Genomic DNA, 22,739 nt, shown 5'->3' with positions numbered 1-22,739 from the left:
TTAGGCCTAGTCCCATCCGGGGAGGAGGGGGTGGGGAGGTGCAGCCCGCAGGCCAGGCCGGGAGAAATGGCTTCTTTGGAAATGGGATGCATTTTCCTGGATGTCGGTCTGCTGCTTGGAGAGGCCTGGATCTGGAACACAAGGCAGTCACAGACCCCCACACAGGGCAGGGCCAGAGCCAGGAGGAACCCAGGACACAGGTCCCCTCGTGGTGTCTGTGCTTTGGCAGGGGTGGGGACAGCTCTGGGACAGACTCACCAGGGAAGCAGGAAGGCAGGGAAGGAGTCTCCTCTACACTACACCTAATGACAGTGAACTTCACTGCCTCCAGGGTGATTCGGAGGGAGGGTTGTCTCCCCACCCCCTTCTGACAGGGGAGGTCCCCATCAGGGTGTAAGGTGACACCACTGGTGGAGGGGAGGGAGCTTGGTGGGGGGGGTGGGGCACACAGCATGGGAGGAGGGAGGTGAGTTTTCTGGTTTCCAAGGCTTCCAACCCCTGGGAGGGATGGGACAGTGGCTCCCTGCTTTCAGCTGGGAGCTGAGGTTTTTGGTTTTGTTTTTCTGTTTTAGGAGGTGGGAGGGTGACGCCATCAGCTTATTTAAATGCGATATAAAATATTAACAGAGTTTCCTTGACAAACTTGTTTAGCTGTTACAGACCAAAACACTGGTGTGGGGTTTGTTTTATTTGGAAGCTCGCACTTTCTACAGCCGGTGCAGGAAGGACAAATCAACACAAACCAAACTTTTTATTTTTTATTATTATTATTTTTTATTATTTTTTATGTTTATTTTATTTTTGAGAGAGAGAGAGACAGAGCATGAGCCGGGGAGGGGCAGAGAGAGAAGGAGACACAGAATCTGAAGCAGGCTTCCGGCCCTGAGCTGTCAGCACAGAGGCTCAAACTCACAAACCGTGAGATCATGACCTGAGTCGAAGTCAGTCGCTTAACTGACTGAGAGAGTCAGGCAGCCCAAGTGTCTGACTCTTGATTTTAGCTCAGGTCATGATCTCACAGTTCGTGGGTTTGAGTCCTGCATTGGGCTCTGCACGGATAGCGTGGAGCTGGTTGAAATTCTCTCTCTCTGCTCCTCAACTGCATGCTCCCCCCACCCTCTCAAAATAAATAAATAACCTTAATAAAATAAAATTAAAACGGATGCATATGGGTTGAAGCAAACAATGGTAATTCATTCGCAATGAAAATAGTAACTGCCCTTATCCATGTCGGACAAGGTCGCTAGGACACCGATGTGGAAGGCTGAGAGAGGCAGCTGACACACGGACCTGCAGACAGACAGACAGACTCCCCACTGGGCCTGCGCTGCTCAGGCGTCCCTAGATCCTTCTTTGCTTCTCGGACCGACCCGGGGACCGGGGGAGCCTGTTTGGCTCTGCCACAATGAGCCCTGCTTGGGCGGGATTCGCTCATCACCAAGGTCAGGGACAACTCGAACTGACCTGGATTTCCGTCTGTCCTGCTGGCCCACAGCTGCTGGCCACGCAGGGGGTGAGGCCACTGGAGAAGGTCCCCCCCATGACAAGCTGCCCCACGGACATCAGCACAGGACCACACCTGGACACTCCCCACACGTGTCCCCCAAGGCCATCTCCCTGACTTCCGCCTCTGTGACAAGAGGCCCAGAGAAGGGCTGTCCCTCCAGGGAGCCCCCTGGCACCAGGGGTGTTTCCTGTGGCATTTCTTCCTGATGCTGGGCTCTCCGTCCAGGGTCACTGCCTGGGAGCCGGGCATTGGTGACAAGGTCAGGTGGAGAAGCGGTCACCCTTGCTTCCTACTGGGAGCATCTCAAGGGGTCCAACACCCAGTGTCTGACCACGTGTGCGCTTCCGGAACCACCAGTGGGGGAGAAGCAAAGAGGCGGCCGGATGGCCCCGGGGCTCCTCTCCGCACACCCGCTGGGCGAAACGTCTCATTCGGTTCGGTTCGGTTCGGTTCGTGGCCGCGGTGACCCCCTCCGCCAGCTGCTCACCGAGGGGCAGGGGGCCTTCGCCGTGGAGCCCGTGGGCCCTGCTTCGAAAGGGGGGGAGCCTGCGAGGAGCGCCCCCTCGGGGCCAGGCCGCCCACCGGGCACTCGGCCCTCTGGCCGCTGCCGGACGTGCAGGCTGGAGTGGGGAGGGGACCAGAGTCGCGGCCCCCTCCCCGCCCCCGGACACCGTGCTCCCCAGGCCGACCCTCCGCCTCCCGGCTCCTCCTGCGCCGCCACGCTTCCCGCGCCCCAGCCGCGCAGGGCTGAGGACCCCGGGACGGATCGGCCTCGCCAGGCCCGGGGACCCAGGGCGGGGCGCAGCCGGGGCGGAGGCGACCCCGGGTCTCCGGATCAGCGCCCCCGTCGTCCGGCCCGGTGGCGTGAGTCCCCGCCCGGCCCCGGAAGGGTGGCGCCGCCACGTCCCCCGCGGGTCCCGCCCCAGTCCCGGCGCGGCGGCCGGAGGTGGCGCGGCCGGCGGGTCGCTGAGCGCGCCCCTGGGCCCTCGGGGCCCCGGGTCCCCATGTCCCGGGTCCCCCGTGTTCCCGTGTCCCCGCGTCCCCGCGTCCCCGCATCCCCGCTGGGGCGTCCCGGGACCGGCCTCGATGGCCTCGGGGCAGAGCACCGCCAGCCCAGAGGCTTCCAGATCCGGGACCGCGAGCAGGGCGCCTGCCCAGGTCCCCCCTGCGCTGTCGCAGCTGCCCAAGCTCACCAGGACGGCTGCGCGCAGGACCTTCTCCAGAACCGGGTCCTTACCTGTGTCCTGGCTTGTGTCGGTCACGCACGCTCAGCGTCCCCACTGCGCCCAAGGCCTTCACGGAAAGATTTCACGCAGAACACGTGGGGATCTGAAAGGAGGGTGCCTGTGAAGCCTACGGAGGGCGTCCCTGGGGCCCCCGACCTGACTTGTTACGGGAGGCGGGAGGCGGGGCTGAAGGACCACGATCACGTGTCCCCACGTTCCCCCAGGAGGGGACACCGCTGTTCCCTCACATGCGCGGTGCCATGGGCTTTGTCTGGAGGTTTGGGAATCTCAGATCGTAGGCACTTGGACCCAATAGTTGGGCCGCCGACCCCTTGAGTTGTGCCTGGAGCTCAACCTCCTTTACAGCGTAAATTCCGACCCGGAGACTTGACTTTCTGCGTTTGTACCCAGACGTTTGACCTGAGCCCAGCCCGGGCGAGGGGGTTGCGTGGTATTTCCGCACAGGAAAATGGGGGGCAAACGGTTTTCATTTTCTGTTCCGAATATTTGTCCTTGTGGGAATTATTCCAGCGCGGCTCCCCGTTTCCTCGCGACGCTGCCCTTGCCTCCTGGCTCTTTCCTGGGAAGCACATTCCCAGGGGACACAGAGTCAGGTGGGGGCAGTTTCTGCAACGCGCCCTTTGACGAGGGTTGGCTTTGTCTTCTCCAGGGGAGCATTTCTCTGGAAGGAAACCCTTCGCCGCTGTGATGCCGCCCAGGCGTGGAAACCAAATGAAACCATATAAAGAGCAGATCGGCCTACTGTCTGGTGGCGGGAGAGAATTTCTGGGAAAAACTTCCAATACATTGAAAGTCTTGCTGACTTTGGGTTGGGGTTTTCTTGGGCCTGTTTTACCCGCGGAAAGCCCTTCCCCGCAGGTCACTACTTACAGCGACTCGGGTGGCTGTCGCTCAAGGGCGGTCGTTGGAAAACGCTTCCGGTGCATAACCGAAACAACTCACCAGGGGAGAGTTGAACGTTCATCGCTACGTCACTTTGTTAAAGGCACATGCGAGTAACGGTTGTCAACGTGTGGCCGGTTCTGTCCTCATAGGACGGTCGCCCCCCTCCTAACGTGGAAACAAACTCAATCCCCACAGGTAAGCACATCAGGAACCTTGTTACTGACGCCCTAGGAGACCTCAGTTCCCAGCCCAGGCGGGGGCTGGCCCTGGCCTTCAGGCCCTTCCCTCTCTCTTCACAGGACAGGGGACCAAGAGTCCCTCCCTGGCCCCCGATGAGCCCCGAACCTCCCATTTTCAGGGAGCTCCCTGGACAGTGTCACCCCCACCCTGAGGCAGATCCCATCCCCCTTACTGGAGAGAAAGTCTTAATCACCTGTAGGGGCACAGGCTGAGCTGACCATAGTTCTCCTGGTGGGCAGTGGGGCCTCGGTGGGGAATCTCCTTCTGGAAGCCTCGGTCCGCCCCGATAGCAGAGCCCAGCCTGTGTCTGCGGTGGGCAGGGCACAGCACAGGGCTAGGTCCCCAGGCACAGACGACAAACAGTCCTGGCCCCATCCGTGCCCGGGCCTCGGCCGAGGACACAGCTGGACTCTGAGCCGCATGGGGGGCCTCAGGCAGGACCCCTCCATGCCCCAGTGTGCCATTGGGCAGGTAAAACATGGGTCCCTCCCTGCCTGCAGGATGTGGGGCCAGAGCACGGGTACTGGGGAGTCTGCGGTCCTGGGGCCACGGTCAGAAAGGGTCCCTGCCCAGGCACCCCCTCCAGCTTGACCACCAGGTCCCGGTCCAGAATGGCTCCGGCCTAGGGACACAGGCCCTGCAGGGTCCTCTGCCCTTCCCTGCAGCCATGGGCTGGGGCCCTGGACACAGGACCAGGTCTCTCTGTCTCCACCTGCTGGGCTGATACTGCCTCCGCCTTGCCTCCCCGTCAGCCTGGAGATCTTGGGGCAAGTCTCCTGTGAGCCAGCTCTTTGTCCCCAGGTGAGCACAGACCAGGCAGAGCTGGCTGGTGCTGGGAGAGCCTCCCTCCCTGGCCTCTGCCCAAACCCCACCCCACCCCCACCCAGGGCCCCTCAGGCAGTCCCCGGCTTCCCCCACCTTCCAAGGGAGGCCATTCTGTCTGTGGCACACAAGTGAGGGGGTGTCTTCAAGAAATGTCCCAGGAAATGCAGGGATTCCTTGGCCATTCCCGATCCACTCTGGTGCTGGAACCGGGCCGGCCTTGCTCAGGGTCAGGGCTGCCTGGGCAGTGCACTTGGAGCCTGCTCCCACTAGCCTCCTGGGGCTGGCGGTGGGGGGGGGGGGGGTGGAGACCCAAAATTCAAGGGCAGATGAAGCGGGGAGCCTGCCAGGGAGCCTCAGACTGCGTCCCATGTCTCTCGTGCCCCCTCCTGTGCCTGGGACCCCTGCACCCCTGCCTCCGCTCCGAACCCCTCCAGACCCCTTTCCTCTTGGGAGGTTTTCCACCTGGGAATCATGACATATCACTACTCCCTTTGTCCTTTGATAAACTTTTGTCACCGGGACCCGAGGGAAGGCCCTTCTGTGTCCAACGCCCCTTCCCCTTTCTGCCCACGGCCCCTGCCAGGCACCACCCTCAGCAGCCCCACTCGGCCCAGCATCTGTCCCAGGAACCAACCCAGCCCCTGACACACCCCCTGGGGCCCTGGCCCCAGCCTCCCACAGGCCTGGGAGGGGCCCACTCTGTGGTCTTCAGGCCCTTGGCTCCTGGGTCTCCCAGACTCGGTTCAAGCCTCACGGAAGCCTCTACCCTCCCCTGTGCCTGAGCCCCTCCCCACGGCTGCTCACAGGGAAGTCAGAAAGCAGCTCAAGCCCAGCGAAAAGGACAACGCAGCAGAGTGGGGTGTGAGGGGTGCGGGGAAAGCAGGGCCGAGGGGGTGCTGTGCGGTGAGCGCCGCGTGAAAACACGGGAGCCAGGCCGCCGGCGGACCTGACTTCAGGAGCGAGAAGTACAGCCCGGGTTCAGGGTCAGGAGAAGGGAGGAGGTCCACACGGAGGATGGAAAAATAGGGGAAAACCGGGACGTGGAACCTACAGTTGGCTCCTTGAAAGAGCAGCACACTTGACAGACGCTTGACTAGATGCACTCAGAAAAACGGACTCAAATTAGAAAAGGAGGCATGGGAGTGGGGGCATCAGCACCGACCCCACAGAAACAAGGGGCCGTGGGAGGTCCGGGAGGAGCACGCGTAGGCCGACGAGGACGACCCTCGCGGGAAGGACAGAGGCGCAGCCGGTGCAGGAAGCCGTCCTGAGAGGTTTTCTTAGAGTTTCCACCAGTGGGAGCAGTTACACCACCGATGGGATGTGAAGGGCGAGAGAGGTGACAGGATGCTGGCAACTGGAGCCGGCACTCGGTCCCAGCGAGGTGACGGCCTGGGAGCCGCGCAGGGTGTCTCTGGACTAGACGGAGCACGTGTGTTCCTGACGGCGAGGCTCCCGAGCCACAGCAAGGCTCTCAGAGCAGGCAAGTGTCACGTGGACTCGGGGCCACGTGGAGGACCTCAGCCCCACTCCCCTCCCCCAGAAGGCAGGCCCTCAGGGCTGGGGTCTCTGTTCAGGAGGCCTCTGGGGGTCTCGTCTGCCCCACCCCCTTACCCCGGGGCTGGCCCAGCCAGCACTCCACAGCGGGCCCCTGGCGTCCATGCAGCCTGGAAGGGTGTACTCCAGGCGGGGTTCGGAAGGTGCTAAGAGCTGGGGGGGTGGAGGGGGGTGGACCTGCTGCTGAGCCCACGGGTGTCAGCACCACTGCCCACTGGGGTGTGCACTAGGGAAGTCTGGGACGAAGAGCCCCAACTGCTGCCACACCCCTGCCTGCCTTGATGTGGCTTCTGCAGGGAAGGGTGGGGCCGCCGGGGCCGCAGCCTCAGAGCCCTGCACGCAGGAAGGAGCAGCACCCGACCGGGGAGGGACCCAGAATGGCCCAGCGAGAGGCACACGTGCTGAGCACCAGGAACAGGGGAGGCTGTGGGGGTGCTTGTTCAGCTGTAGAGAGGCCAGTGCGGGTGGGAGGGAGAGGCAAACCGAGGGCTTCCTGGAGGAGGTGGTGTCATCCCAGCCAGGCCTGAGGGGCCGAGGCAGCCAGAGTGGCAGGGACGCGTCCAAGAGGGAAGGAGCCACGGGCAGGTTCCGGGACCCGCAGAGCTGCTTTGCTCTGAAGAGAGGGGCCACGGGCTGGCCAGGACACCAGGCCACGTGGGTGGGCAGTCAGGGAGAAGACAGGAATGGACAGTCGAGAGACGAGGCCTGAACTAGGGCAGGGCCCCAGAGGTGGTGGGGGAGGAGGTTGCAAACAGCCCGGAGGTGGTGGTGGCCAGCTGGGACAGTGACCAGCACCCAGTCTCGGGAGCCACCTTCCCTCTGCAGGCCCAGGTCCCAGAGTCTGGCCAGGAGCCACCCCCACAGTATGTTTAGACCAAACTTCCAGCCCAACGGGGACTCCCCAGCACGAGAGTGAGAAGGGGGACAGGCCAGGTCACTGCTCGAGTCTCCCAGGCCAAGCCTGCCTGGGTCCAGGCAAGTGACCTCTATGCCCCCGGATGCAGGTGACTGGTGACCAGATAGGAAAAGGAGACTGTACAGTGACTTGATGAGCTGGAATTCATTAGAAATAAAAACCCGTCTGTGAATGACAACTTCGAGAGAATGAGAAGTCCAGCCACAGACTCAGAATATTTGCAAAAGACACATCTGATAAAGGAGCGGTGTCCAAAATTTCCAAAAAACTCTTAAAAGTCAACAGTGACAAAACTGACAACTGGATATAAAAATGGGCATAAGACGTACAAAGGTGACAAGTAAGCACAGGAAACGATGCTTCATGTCTTACTTCATTAGGGAAATAGAAATTCAAACACTACGAGGGGCGCCCGGGGGGCTCAGTCAGTTGAGCATCCGACTGCGTCTCAGGTCATGATCTCATGGTTTGTGGGTTCAAGCCCTGTGTCGGGCTCTCTGCTGATGTCATGGAACCTGCCTGGGACTCTCTGTCCCCCTCTCCTTCTGTCCCTCCCCCGTTCTCACTTTCTCTCTCAAAACAAATAAACACACAAAAAAAAAAAAAAAGAAAAGAAAATGGCTAACTCATCCCAGAGCTATTTCCACAGAGTAGTTCGCAGTCTGTAAAGCTATTTCCGTACAAAGGGAAAGAAAAGAAAATATCTCTGGAATTCCACAGGAGTGGGGAGTCACCGGCTCAACACTGAGGGGAGACAGGGCCCAGTGGGCTCGGCCAGGACAAGGAGGCAGGAGAACATGAGGGTTCCGGGTGAATCAGAACAGTGATTTGATTGCCTCTGGGTTTAGGGACACAAGCCCCTGCCTGCCCAAAGTGGGCGTCCAAGGGGACCCCCTCCACGCTGTACTGTGCTGACATAGGGCCTCGCCCTCAGGGTGAGGGTCACCCAGATAGACCCGAACCCGGCAGTGCACTCAGTGGTCAATTCAATCAGAAGGACTCTGGTCAGGGCCTGGCAGAATCACATGTCAATCCTGTTCGGGGAGGCGCCCTCTCTGTCGGCCTTGAATCCTCGCTGCCGGTTCTTCTCAAGGACACCAACGTCACCAAGCCCCATGACAGAAGCCAGGACAGAAGCCCCACAGACAACAGAACTGACTGGCTATAGTCTGTTCATAGTCAGACATAGTCTGTTCTCTTGTGCACTCAAGACATAAAAGAAATGTTTGCAAGTATGTGCAGAGGAGAGAAAGCTGTAAAAAGTCACCCAGAAATTCCACCTCCAATATCAGTTATTAGTGACGATACTTTTTAACTTAAAAAAAAAAATGTTTATTTTTGAGAGAGAGAGCGTGAGTGAACAGGGGAGGGGCAGAGAGAGAGGGAGACAGAGGATCCGAAGCAGGATCAGAGCTGTGAGCACAGAGCCCGACATGGGGCTCGAACTCACAAGCTATAAGATCATGACCTGAGCTGAAATCGGACGCTTAACTGATGGGGCCATCCAGGGGCCCGGAAACTTTCTGTAAATAGAATCCCAGTGCATGTCTGGGTTGTGTCTGGTGTTTTGTTCAACATTTTGCTTGTGGGATTCATCCACGTCATTGGGGGTAAATTGTCGTTTTATGGTCACTCGTGTGGCGTTCTGCTGTGTCGATTTGCCACGAGGCCTTCATTGGGACGGGCATCTGGCTGTTGTCATGCTCTGGCTGTCATGAGTGAGACTGCTGGGCCCCTCTATGACAGATCTCTTAGTGAGCGTCCTTCAGAGTAGGTCCCTTCCGGTCAGACCGGGCTGGCCCTGAACATTCTCTGTGCTCCTCATATGGCAGAAGGGCCGAGGGGCACAGAGAATGTTCTGGGCTCCCTGTTCTGGGGCATTGATTCCCCATCTGTGAGGATTTTGCATTCAGTCCTCAACAGACAGCCATTGAGACGTAGCTTGTAGGACACACAGCTCCCAAGAAGAGGGTCTGCACCAGGGGTCAGGAAACACAGGGTCAGTCACGAGCAGAGGGGGAGGGGAGACGTGGGCAGGATCTCACCAGAGGTTTCCACCAGAGGGAATGGGCATGGCGGGTCAGTGGGTTTAGAATTGGCTAGATCGAATCTTTTTGGTGGGTTCTGGGGGCATGGCGACTGTCCCTAGTTGTCTGGAACCTGGTTCCGGGGTGACTAGGGCAGGAAATGGTGGCCCAGAGTGAGGGGGCCTGGTAGAGGCGGTGGTTGGGGTGCCAGCTCTGGATTTGGTGATTTGCGTACCCAAGATGTGCTCCCAGGGACTGCTTTCTTGACCCTGGGAGAGGCAGTCCCTCCAAGGTCAGCCGGGACCCTAGATGTCGAAGCATCAAATGTAGAATCTGGAAGGCCTGGTCATGACACGTCCTCAGGCCCCTCCCTTGTATTACAGCCTGAGGTTTCTGAGACAACACATGGTGGGAGCCTGAGCCACAGGCCAACATGAAGGGTCCCTGGTTTCCGAGCCTTTCTGTCCATCTAAAGCTCAGGCCAAGACAAACATCTTCCGAGAAATGTTCCTTTCATTAGGAAACCAACTAAGAATTAAAGCACTTTTGTTATATTTCATCCAAAATGTCTAAGCATTCTGAATTTTGGAGGTTTTGTGGGGACTCCCATCCATCCGAATTCTGGAAAGACAAGAGGCATCTCTTTGGGGTTTTTTTGGTTGGTTGGTTGGGTTTCTTTTTGTTTAAGCCTTTACGGTTTTAGAGCGGTTTTAGGTTCCCAACATAATTGAAAGCAGAGTAGAGATTTGTCACCCATCTCCTGCTCCTGCAAACGTGTGGCTTCCCCTGCCAGAGGGGTGCATTTGTCCCCAACAGTGAGCCTACACTGACCCGTCATTGTCACCCAAAGCCCAAAGTTTACCTTAGAGTTCACTCTGGGTGTCGCGCATTCTATGGGTTCGGATAAAGGTGTGGTGACATAAGTCCGTCATCATAATGTCATACCGAGCAAAATCCTCTGCCTGCTTGTCCCCTCCCTGCCCCCAGCCCCTGGCAACCACTGATCATTCCACCGTCTCCATAGTTTTGCCTTTTCCAGAATGTTCTATAGTTGGAATAACAGCCTTTTCAGACTGGCTTCTTTCAGTCATTCGTATGCTGCCTGACTGGCTTTATGTTTCCTCCCTGGCTTCTCACTGGCATCTGCTTTGCAATGGATGCTGCACGCACCCTATCCAGGACCGAGAGGATCTGACAGCCCATGGTGTCCCCATCGCTAACGGTCACCGGAACCCGGCCGCCTGCACTTTCTCTCTGCAAATGCCGGCAGCTCCCTTGTTGGCTCTCCTCTGGATGGGAGTCTGAAGAATTTCAGGAATGTGCTACAAGCCACGTCTGCTTGGTAGACTAACACTACGGCCCCAGCTGGGATGCGACCTGGCGACTTTCCCCTGTGGTTTCCGGGACCCCAGGTAGTTCTTGTGAGCTCACCGGTCAGAGAACTCACCAGTTAGAGGAGTCTTTAGTGGAGGCTGTAACTGCTGTAGACCAGCAGTGAGCGGGGTGCAGGTGCTAGGGGACTTCTGTCGTGGTCTGGGGTCAGGGACTTAGCCTCTGAGGTCTCTGGGCTTCATGCCTGATCCGTCATAGACTCACCGTGGGCAGGGCCAGGGTGTGAAAACAAGGTCCTGCTTCCCCGGCAGGGCTGTTCTGATTTCGGGGTCTGAGCCCAGGTGCTGGGCTCTGGGGGAGCCCCGGGGCGGGAGTCTGGATCACCGCTCAGCATGGGGATGCCTGCATCAGCCGGCAGGCAGGTGTCCGGGAAGCTTCCAGGGGCTAAAAGTGCAGCCAAAGCGGATGGAGTTTTGCTCTAAGTGGTCTTTTCGAAGTGGTCTCCCAGACTCCCGGCCCCCAGAGAAGAGCTTGGCTTTGCAAATCTCCCCAGAACCGCGCACACCTCCCGCCATGTGACAGGTGAGGGAGTCTCGGTTCTTTGTGACTGTTCTCAGAGCCATCAAACCTGAAGGAATGGGCCGGAGCCAACTTCTCACGGTTGCTGTGGGAGTCACCAATGATTTCTGCCAATTCGGAGCTGGGCAGACTCAATTCAGATTTTAAAATCAGGCTCCCAGACTCCGCTTAAAAACATGCAAAAGGCCTTCCGGTTCTGGTCAAATGGAACAACAAGAACCAGGTTTCCTCTCTGACCTAAACACCTAAAAACCTGACAGAAATACACGAGAGGACAGTGGTCAAGACCCCCCTCCCTGTCCGTGGGCTTCAGGCAATGCCGGACCGTGGGAACAAGTGAGGGGGCCTGTGTTCCCTGCTGCACGTTGTCTGGAGCGCTTCCAGGACACGAGGCGGCGGGGGGGGGGGGGGGGACCCAGTGTCTCCCGAGTGCAGTCCAGGGAACCCACAGGGTTAGAGCCCGCGGGGCAGAGTACCGAAGGGCACACAGAGAGAGTGCTAGAGCCCTGCAGAGGGTCTCCCTGCCGTATCCAGCTGAGAACCGGCACACGCAGGGAAACCTCCCTCCACGGGGCAGGAACTGCCCACGGGGACCGGACACAGCAGGGACAGTTGTCCGTTCCCGTCCTCCAGATGGGAAACTCATCCTTCACATGACAGTGTAAGGGTGCTAACGGGGTCTTAGCACAGGAGTAGGGAAAATTAACCCTAGACCATGTGCTTCTTGGGTCCCACCCAGTAACGGCTGCACCCCAAAACAAAGAGGGGGAATATTTACAGATACAGAAATATCCAGCACCGGAAAGGTAATCTTCGCATCGTCTGATTTCCCATTAGAAGCACCAGGTGTGCAGGGGAAAGGAAATAGACCCGATACCAAGGAGAAAAATCAATCAAGACGGACCCACAATGGCACAGATGAAAAGCACCAGGAGATAGAACACAGTGTAAACGGGGGACACGTATTTCAGAAGGTAGATGGAGCCAATGTCGGAGACGATGCCATCGGAGGGTGCTGGGCAGCTTTCTATAGAAAAAAAAGAAAAGAAAGAAAAAGAGCCCAATTGACATCCCATTCACCACTCTGCAGAAATATCCTTCAGAAACAGAGGCACAGGGGCGGGCGCCTGAGCGGCTCAGTCGGTTAAGGGTCCAACTCCCAGTTTCGGCTCAGGTCATGCCGTGGTTTGTGAGTTCGAGCCCCGCAACGGGCTCACTGCTGTCAGCCTGTCGTTGGTGCAGAGCCTGCTTCGGACCCTCCGTCCTCCGCTCTCTCTGCTCCTTCCCTGTTGTGCTCTCTCTCTTTGAATAAATAAATAAATAAGGGGCGCCTGGGTGGCTCAGTCGGTTGAGCGTCAGACTTCAACTCAGGTCATGATCTCATGGCTTGTGGGTTCAGGCCCCAAATCAGGCTCTGTGCTGATGGCTCGGAGCCTGGAGCCTGCTTCGGATTCTGTGTCTCCCTCTCTCTCTGCCCTTCCCCTGCTTGTACTCTCTGGCTCTCAAAAAATAAACATTAAAAAAAATTTTTTTAGTAAGTAAATAAACAAAACATAAATAGTCTAAACTCCTCCACGAAAAGGCAGAAATGGTCACATTGTTTAAAAAAAAAAAACAGCAAGACACCACTATATGCTGTCTACGAGAAACACTTCAACTATAAAGACAGTAGCTTAAAAGCAAGAGGATGGGGAAAGATATGCCGTGTTAAATCAAAGAAAGCCGGAGTATCTCTGAAAACATCAGACAAGATAGATTTCGGAGGAAAGAATAAACAGGGCAAAGGGGGTCAATTAATCAAGAGCATAACAACTCTAAATGTATATGCACCTAATAAGAAAGCTTCAAAATAAATGAAACAAAGTCTGATCAAACTACCAGGAGAAGCAGACCGCATCCACACGTAAGGATAGCTGGAGAATTCTACGCCCCTCTAATGCACGTGGGCGGAAATTCAGGAAGGAAACAGACTTAGACATCGCTATCAACAAACCTGACCTAACTGACATTTATAGAACACTTCACCCGACAACAACCCAGAAGGCATGTATTTGTGAGTGCACACAAAACATTTGCCAAGACAAACCATATTCTGGGCCATAAGGCAAGTCTCAGTGAATTTAAAAGTCAGACAAGTATTCAAGTCATACAAAGTATGTTTTCTAACCTCAGTGGAATTAAATTAGCAAACAATGATAGAAAGCTCTCTGAAAAAAAAATCCTCAAATATTTAGAAATGAAAACCACACTTCTAAGTAACCCGTGGGTCAAAGAAGGGCTCTCAATGGAAATGTAAGAGTATTTTACTTTTCTTTAATTACTTTTAAAAAATCAGAGTATGGTCGGCATACAATATTATGTTAGTTTCAGGTGTACAACGTAGTGATTCAACATTTATATACTTTATGAAATGTTCGCCACAAGAAGTCTAGTTACCACCTGTCACCATACAAAATTGTTACAATACTGCTGACGATATTCCCTAAGCTGTACTTTTCATCCCAGCGCCTTATGTATTTTGTAACTGGAAGGCTGTACCTCTTTTTTTTTAATTTTTTTTCAACGTTTTTTATTTATTTTTGGGACAGAGACAGACAGAGCATGAACGGGGGAGGGGCAGAGAGAGAGGGAGACACAGAATCGGAAACAGGCTCCAGGCTCCGAGCCATCAGCCCAGAGCCCGACGCGGGGCTGGAAATCACGGGCCGCGAGATCGTGACCTGGCTGAAGTCGGACGCTTAACCGACTGCGCCACCCAGGCGCCCCAAGGCTGTACCTCTTAACCTCCTTCACCTGTTTCAACCACCCTCCTCCCCACCCCACTCTGGCAATCGCCAGTTTGTTCTCTGTATTTATGAGTGTGTCTGTCTCATCTTATTTGCTCATTTATTTTTCAGATCCCACTTATACATGAAAGCATACAGTATTTGTCTCCCTCTTTCTTATTTCACCCAGCATCACACCCTCTAGGCCATCCATGGTGTTGTTCTTTTTATGACCCAGGAATATTCCATTGTGCATCTCGACCACATGGCTTTTCTCTTTGAAATTAGCTAGTGTCTGGGGGTTAACACTTTTTACATCTTGCAAATACGCTGTTTCTCAACAATTTCACCAAGTGCCTTTAGCGTCCTTTGGTAGATCATCGTTCTCACTTCTTTACCCCCTTCCCAGTTTTAGAATGACACCTCCATTTCCCTTGCCGTGTGACTTCACAGTATCTCTCACTGGAGTACAGGAAATATATTTCCCCTTCCCATGGATCCTGGGCTCGGCCATGCGACCCACGTTAGCTAATTCAATGTTAGCAGACAGGACACGGGCAGACAGCACACAGGTAGGGGTGCCTCGGTGGTGTAGTCAGTTGAGCACCCGACTTGGGCTCTGGTCACGATTTTGAAGTTCGTGGGTTCGAGCCCTGCATCAGGCTCTCTGCTGTCAGTGCAGAGCCCGCTTCAGATCCTCTGTCCCCCTCTCTCTGCCCCTCCCCCGCTTTCTCTCTCTCAAAAATAAATGAACAAATAAAAGAGCTTGAATTTAAAAAACCATGCTCAGGGCGCCTGGGTGGCTCAGCCGGTTAAGCGTCCAACTTCAGCTCAGGCCATGATCTCATGGTTCGTGCATTTGAGCCCCACGTCGGGCTCTGTGCTGACAGCTGGGAGCCTGGAGCCTGCTTTGGATTCTGTGTCTCCCTCTCTTTCTCTGCCCCTCCCCTGCTCACGCTCTGTCTCTCTCTCAAAAATAAACGAACATTAAAATTTTTTAAATTAAAATATGCTTGTGAACTTGGGTTGGGCTCATGTCCCAGGTGGAGGCTGGTCCATGGAGAATAAAGAGACAAAACCGAACTTAACCCACAGCCTGGAGATGAGCCCAGCGAACAAGCATCCGTGAGAATTGCAAACCTGTGAATGAGAACCAGACGCTTCTTGTTTGGAGGCGAGGTTGTTTGCTCTGTAGCAGCCCCATCGGTGCTGTTACAGAAACCCGACGGCACATGCTCTGTGCCACAGTCGATCCTCTCGTGGGAGGCTGCAGAAATGGTGATTTCGTAATCCTTACTTCTGCCCACACTAGCTGGCATCCTTCCAAAACGATAAACATTCTCTGCTTTCCTTTTTACTTTTTCAGCATAACTATCAAGTCGTGGGTTTTATTTAGTGAATGGTTTACAATTGATTACAGCTGTGATTCCTTCTGACTCTAAAATAATCCTACAGCTTACTAGTAAGAGCCTTATTCAGACTAATGTCCTTTTGACATGTCCCCCCTTAAGCATTGGGCACGCTTTTGCTTCTGTAGCACTGGAGGATGTCTGCCTGTCTAGTTTATCTGTATGGTTCCTGAAATAGCCAGGATGATCAACAGCGATGACAGACTAATGTCGCCCTAATTGAGTGGTAGCCCGGATCGCTGCCTCTGTGACAGATATGTTATCTCTACCCAAACAGATCAACCCGGCCTCTGGCACTGCGTTTCGGCCACTGATGTGGCAAATACGATCTTTTCAATCCCCATAAGTAAAGAGGTTCAAATAATTTGCATTGACATGGAAAAGACAGCATGGAAAAGACAGTAACACGTTTACTGTTCCCAGGACTCTTAATCCTCCCCGTCACAACGTCCTGCACCAAGGCCTCGCGCTGAGCAGAAGAGTATGCAAACTCACTGTTTTGATAACTCACACTCACGTGTCGCCCAGGAAGTAGCAAGCACTCTGGATGCACTGTTAAGTCACACGTGTGCCAGGGAGTGGGACACAGACCTTAAATAAATTCTGGGTCCTGCACGTTGATGATGTTTTTAGGGATCCGGTGGTCGACAGTGTGTCCGTATGTTCCCTTTGAGGTAAAAGAGAAGTCCTATACGTTGTCCCTTCAGCATGAGTAGGGCCCAGAGCTGCCCTTTCACAGTAGGTCCCACGGTACTCAAAATATCTACACTAGGTAACGATGCTGTGGGAAATCTGTGGCGAGCCTAATGGGGGAGTCACAGGGCAGAGCCCCTAGGGTTCTGGGGTGAAGGCATGACACACAGAGCAGGTTTGAGAACGAGATCCTGGCATGCCACTGGGTCCTAGTAGAGTCTGAGCACCTGGCTACAGGACGTTAGGTAACTGTGAGGACATAACTGGTGTTCTGGATGGGACATTAGAAGTACTACCAAGTCCTAGAGTCAGGTAGACCAGCAGAAACTCATCAGGCAGCGAACGATGCCAAAGTGGGATCAAGCCAATAAGCTCCCTGGGCAGGTGGTCGAGACCCACATGTGACCCAGCTCTCCCGTGCTAACACTTCTCGTTCAATACACACACCTACGCCTTCATGAGACGTTTCCGAAGACTGGCTGATAGAAGAGGACAGAACTTGGCTTGATTCATAGATAGAAATGCTTGATATTGTGTTGTAAGCTAAAGATAGATTGCCCCCGCACTCGGGATTGTCCCTAAGGGACAGTGGTGAAGTGAACCCCACCCCTGCCAGCAGGCAGAGCTATGAGAAATACACATGGCCATCTGATTTAGGGGAGGGGGAGAGGCCTCGGGTAAGGTTATACCTGATTCCTGGGCAGCGCTGAATGGTTGGCCGTTGGGTTAGGGATGAGAAAAGAACAAGGCTGGAAGACTGGTGATCAGGGGTTCTGGGGAAGAACACGTGAACATGAGGGGGCTGGGCAGGAAGTGAGCAGATCTTTGCATCTCACCAGAGCCCTCCCTAGAGCCCCTTCCCTTAAGGAAGTGCCTGACAACCTGGCAGACAAGATGACTTTTCCAGTAGGAGTCAGCCAGCCTCTGTCCTCCTCGACCCAAACACTTGCACAACGGGACCCTGGCCAGGAGAGCGATGCTGGCAGAGGCTGAGGCTGTGCGTGGACTCCTCACTGAGATTCATCTCACTGGTGAAGTCGCCAAATGTTGCCCTACAGCTGAAGAGATGGCATCTTCCACCGTCGCCCTCAGTGTGGCACTGTCCCCTGAGGAGACCGACCACTCCCTTGACCATTTATTACATCAGGCCTCTTCCAACCAGGAGGGGAAGAGATTCTCCCTCAAAAGAATCAACACCTACCCTGGATATAGATTTTTGTAGATCTTACATAACGTCACCTCAGCGTCAGTGGTGGGACAATGGGCTATGGCTGTGACCTATTCCTAATACAGACCATATCACCCTGAAGCAGCTGGCCAGACACAAGACTGGAATTTTCAGCTGAGGCACCAGATTGAGGTCCTCACCCTGCAGGGTTGCGGTTCTGTCTGCCAGGATGCAGAATTGCCACATACGGTGCCATATCCAAATAGCTAGAAGACCCTGGGTGGAGATAGGAGTGACCACACTCAACATCACTCCCAGAACCCACGTGAAGAGTCTGTGCTTTCAGTCACTGAAAACTTATGCTCTACTACATTACTGTCTGGGGGGTGAATTCTTCCTCCTCCAGGAGCTGTAAGATTTCGAAGCCATGCTTACCGTCTCATCACTCTGAACTCTATCCTGATGGACCCACAGGCAAAAAAAAAAAAAAAAAAAAAAAAAGGAGTTACTTTGTTGGGTAGGTAATTGACCCTAATGACCATGAGGAGCTATGGTGCTACCATACAATGAAGACAGAGAGGAATCGGTCTGGAACTCAGGATTCTCTAGGGCATCGCTTGGTGCTTATGTACTAAATTAAAATGATGAATGGGCATCACGGCAAGCATATATTGACAAAGGAAAGACATCTGAAGTCTCGGACTCCTCAGGTCTGAAAGACTTGGACATGCTACCAAGCAAGAAACCTAGACCAACTAATGTTATTGTTGAAGGGGAGGGAAATCTACAGTGACTGGTGGAGAAGGAAGACAATATCAATTGCAATCGGAGATTCAGTTGCATTAACAGTTCTAGCTTATTCCCCTGGTTTTTGTGCACTAAGCCTTTAGAGGAATTGAAAGAAACTGAGAAATTGGACTCACAGGTGGCATGAGAAGACCTGAGTGATGCAAGACGCTGCTGTGGCTGACCTTTCCAATGCCCCATGTCACAGACCATCAGCCACAAGTGCAATGGAGGAGTCCGTGCAAGCTGAGACTCACCCCAGACTCATCCCAAGTCAAGAGGGTACTTTTGAGATATTTCCACTCTACAGCAGGGCTGGAGTCAATTTTTTAAAAATGGCCACAAATTCTCTGAAGTTCATCCCATCAAGAGGCGTTGTCTGTCTCTACTGCTTGAATTCAGGCTTGGACACGTGAGTCCCTTTGGCCAAGGTGACATTAGCAAACATCAGCAACCGAGGCTTGAAAAGTACTTGTTCACTGAGACCTGCCTTTCCAGTCATTCCTTAGCCTACCGAGTGCAGGCCAGTATGGTAGAAAGAGCCAAGTAAAAGCACCATCATCAAAGACTTAAAACATACAAGGGTGATGGCCCCTCCAAAATATTCATTCGGTTCCCCTGTCTGGCCTAGGTGGGTGATGGCAGATGATCATAGACTAATGTTAACTTAAACAGGTGGTGGTTCCAGCTACAGCTGCTGTTCCAGATGTGGTATTTTCACTGGAGCAGATCAGCTAAGCCTCTGGAATTTGATAAATGGTTATTGATTTAGTGAGTGGTTTTATCTCAATACCTATGAAGACAGAAGGGCAAGAGAGTTCATCTCTGTGTGATAAGGATAGCAATTTACCTCTGTGTCTTGCCTCAGTGATATAGAGTCTATAGAGGTTTGATCATCTTGATGTTTTATATGACATCATGGTGGTCCACCCTATTGATGGCATCATGCTAATTAGACCTGTTAAACAGGGGGTGCATTGATGGCTCAGTCGGTTGAGCGGCCGACTCTTGGTTTCAGCTCAGATCATGATCTCACAGTTTGTGAGTTGGAGCCCCGTGCCACGATCTACGCTGACGGTGCAAATCCTGCTTGGGAGTCTCTCTCCCTCTCTCTCTGACCCTCCCACCCCCAATATGTCAAAATAAATAAATAAACTTAAAAAAAACCTGTTAAAAAGGAAGTGGCAACTACTTTGGGTATGCTAGTAAGTCTCATATGTACAGATAATGAGAAGGGAAATCCTAAAGAATAATCAGTGAACTGCCACAATGGTGACATTTTTAGGGGTTCAATGGTATGGACCTTCTGAACCATGTCTCCTAAGGTAAAGTACAAGTTGCTACTTCTTCCTTCTCCTACCACTGAAAAAGAGGTACAGCTAGGTAGCTACGTAAGAGGTACAGCTATTTGAGGGGGCCCTTTGGGTTTAGGAGGTAACAAACACCGCATCTATTTATTTAGTGATCCAGAGACTTCCAGTTTTGGATAGGGCCCAGAACAAGAGAGAGAGGGAGGGAGAGCTTTGCAAAAGGTCCAGGATGCCTCTTGAGTCACAGACCCAACGGATCTAATGGAAATCGAAGTATCTGGATTGGATTTGAATACTGTTTGGATTCTCTGACAATCCCTGATCAGGGAATTGCTACAAAGCCATCTAGCATATGGAGCATTTCTGTGCCCTTTCGAGCACCTGAGAACCAGCTGCTAGCAAGCTGTCAGGCACTAGAAGACAAACAGCAGGGGGTCACGGGACGCAAGTGACTATGCAACCAGAATTCCCCAGCGTGAGCTGTTGTTTGACCCACTGAGTCATAGCAGAGTCATAGGACAGGCACGCACAGGAGCAATCCATCATGTAATATATTTCAACATCAGGCTCAAACCAGTCCAGAAGACACGAATATACTCTCTCAGTACATGTGCCGCCTCTTCTCGGTCCACCCACACCTAGGGACTCATGAGGAGTCCAACTGACAGGAAAAGATGGACTTGGGCCAGTGACCCACCTGTGAAATTGGTGCTTCCCACCCCTAAAAGTCTGCCAAATTATGGTCTGTAGGTCTCTCCCAGGAAAGAGCTCTTAACGCTATCGGTTTTGCTGGTTGTCACCTGGCCACGAGTTATCACTGGTGAGATTTCCTCTGAATATCATGCAGCTTCTCATGCTAGTGAACCAACAGGCAGGAAGGTACTAGATCCTGATTACCACGAGATGCTATGGCTGCTCCCATGCGATGGGGGCAGCAAGAGATCGTCTGGAACGTGGGGATTCACCAGGACATCTAATCTTAAGACTTCCAAGAGGTAGTTACTGGCCTCCATCCTGAAAGGGAATCTGTGATTATTTGGAATGACACTATCCTGTTCTCATTACAAAGAAAAAAAAAAAAAAAAGGAGACCCCATAGTACAGTGTGGAAGCTAGATATAGGAGGAGACGAGCCCATGAAGCAACAGGAGGAGGACTGTGATGGACACAAGTGTCATGCACTTCCCCACGTGCCACTCACCTCCTAAACTCCTCTGCTGCTTGCTCGTCCTTAGCTGTCTCCACCCTCGATTGACTCCCCCAAGGCCCAGATCGTTCTGGCACCCGTGACAGACTGGCTGTGTGCCCAGGGTATGCTGGACTCTCCCCCTTGGCCACCACTTTGTGGTCAAACACACCCAACACCCATGTGGCCTGTTGGCCTCCTCTCTACTCCTCTGGATGAAACGCCACACCCCCTGCGGTGGGATCTGTGGTCTGGCCCCTGAAGGACCAATGACGCAACTTAGAAGCTTGAAGAAGTGAGATCCTCATAGGGCAAAGTTTGACCAATGGAAAACCAAAGATGGGAAGGATCTAGGCAGATAAACTCCTTCTCCTGCCTCTCTGAAGCACTGAGGAAAATTCCTTCCAGTTTATCCAGAGAAGTCCCATGTGCTAAGCAATCTGCTTGTTTCCTTGTGGCTCCCTGGGACATGGCAGCCAGCATGGCGATGTGCCATTCTTTTACTTGGCTGCACAGTGTACGTGTACACGATCTACCTTATTGATTATGTTGTTTCGATCTTCCGTCACCTGCTTTATTACTTTTGTCAGTTTAACTTCTGTTGGCCCAGAGTCCAGGAGATATAAGAAGACACAGAAAAGAAAAATCAGGTATAATTGGATGGATGGCGGTGGGGAGCAGAAGACAAGAGCACCCTGGGGAAGAGCCAACAGCGCCCCCTAGAGCGAAGCGTGTGGGCACCCAGGCCAGCATGTCACTCCCGGTTGGGTGTATGTGTGACTAACAAAATTAGGGCTCTCGTCCCACGAGGCGTGTGTGAAAATGTTCATAGCAGCTTTATTCACAATTGCCCCAAACTGGAAACCAAATGCCCATCAATAGTAGAATGAATAAATTGTGGTGTAGTCATAAAATGGAATAATCTGCAACAGTGGAAAAAAATTAAGTGCAGATACAAGGGACAGAGGAATACATCTCACAGACACAGTTCTAGTGGAAGAAGTGGGACATAAGAGAGAACACGATGTATGATTCCAGTTTTATGATCAAAACCAGTCAATCTGTGATAGAAGCCATGAGGACTGCCCTTCAGTGGGGGGTAGGGACATATTGCCTGGATGGGGGCACAAAGGAATAGTGGGGTCAGGAAACTGTCCACGTCTTGATCTGGTTCTACCAGCCAAACAGATGTAAAAATGACACTCCACATTCATGCACTCTGCTGCACTTAAGTTACAGCTCCATAAATCACTGAGATATTTAGATTCAGTTAGATACATTTAGGAGAGTGATACGACTGTTTTACTTTAAGGTGTCAAGGTTGGCACCATCCCAGAAATCACATCCCTAGAAACAATTTAAACTTATGTTTAAAAAGGTTGTATATTCATATTTAAAAAAAAATTGAGTTCAACGGGTTTCAAAATTGTTTCAGCGAGTACTTTAGCAACAGGTGTCAAAGTCTACTCCATGCTTTCCCTTGGACTGACCTTCTACGCCATTGGGTGCTGATGAGAGCTGCCTTGACCTTGTAGTGAGAACTGGGTCATAAATCCCTAACTCAAGGGGAGTAACCAACGTGCCCCATGAAGGGGGAGGGATGTGTCCAGGAGAGGCACCGCCCCAGCTGCCAACACGAGGGGGCAGAACCAGCACGGCTTCCACATCAGGGTATCGGGCCAGGGCCTGCCATCCCCAGACAGCTTCCTGCAAAACCTAGGTGGCCAGGGGACCCTGCTCTCTGGGGCTCCCCTGGGGGAGGGGGAGAGGGCTCTTGGAAATCCCCTCAGCGCCCCCCCCCCCCAGCTTTCTCTACAGCCACGGTTTCCTCAGCGTCCAGAGGCACTGCTCTATGAAGCTGAGTGTCCCACAGTCCGGGACAGTCCCTGGGGCCACTGCCTGACTGACACCCTCCTTCTGGTGGCCGCACGTTTCCCTGGAGATGCCTGCCCGAGGCGGGAACCTGGGCTGCCCTCTGCCCAGGGCAGCACGTGGACACACAGGAAAGGTGGCACGGTCCAGGTCCCGTGCCTTGACCCAAGGGCCACGGATCTGAGGGCTGAGTGATGCAAACAGAGTGGATGTGGACCATGATGTCGTCAGGACAACACCCTCAGACAACAGCCTGAGGAACCCAGAGTGACGATGGCCCTGGCCAGCCGGGAGCTGGCCCACCCATCGTCCCCACAGACTACTGGAGAGGTGGTTTTACATATTTGCATCTGACCAGTGAGGAAACTACCAAAGGGAGGCCAGGGGGGCTCCCAGCCCAGCATCCACAATCCCTGGGCGTCCCCATGGGTGACCC

Source organism: Prionailurus bengalensis, chromosome B3, assembly GCF_016509475.1.
Source record: "Prionailurus bengalensis isolate Pbe53 chromosome B3, Fcat_Pben_1.1_paternal_pri, whole genome shotgun sequence".
Classification (NCBI taxonomy): domain Eukaryota; kingdom Metazoa; phylum Chordata; class Mammalia; order Carnivora; family Felidae; genus Prionailurus; species Prionailurus bengalensis.
Note: the sequence above shows the minus strand (reverse complement) of the source record.